Source organism: Tigriopus californicus, chromosome 9 (genome assembly GCF_007210705.1).
Source record: "Tigriopus californicus strain San Diego chromosome 9, Tcal_SD_v2.1, whole genome shotgun sequence".
Classification (NCBI taxonomy): Eukaryota; Metazoa; Arthropoda; class Copepoda; order Harpacticoida; family Harpacticidae; genus Tigriopus; species Tigriopus californicus.
Window position 1 is genome coordinate 13543763 of NC_081448.1, and position 347 is coordinate 13544109.

At 46.7% G+C, this 347-nt stretch overlaps 1 protein-coding gene across 1 annotated transcript in view; it reads right to left on the reverse strand.

Annotated features, from left to right (window-relative positions):
- Window positions 1-347, reverse strand: part of LOC131886766 (uncharacterized) — a gene marked incomplete in the record, with an annotated part of 16236 nt that overhangs the window by 944 nt on the left and 14945 nt on the right.

Below are 347 nucleotides of genomic sequence, written 5' to 3' on the forward strand. Positions count from 1 at the left end.
GAGGCTCTTGGGAAACCCACCGTAGCAAAACCTCGCTCATTCCAACCATTCCCTGGACCACAATGAAAAAACGAGGCGTTCGCCGGTCAATTAAGCCAATGACTCTTGGATCGCCTTGGCATTGCTTGTGTACAAGAGTGGTAGTGAGACCTCAGTTCATACCCTAGTGATGATTGTTTGGTAAACCTAATGATCCGATATCTGGAGGTATTTAATGTTAGGGAACGACAATCATCCCCGGGTGCCTTGTGCGCTTCCTCGTCGATATCCTCGTAAATTAATCAGAAATGCGGTTCGATCAATCCCGAGAGAAAACCAAAGTGCTTTGGTCAAATTGCGGATCAATC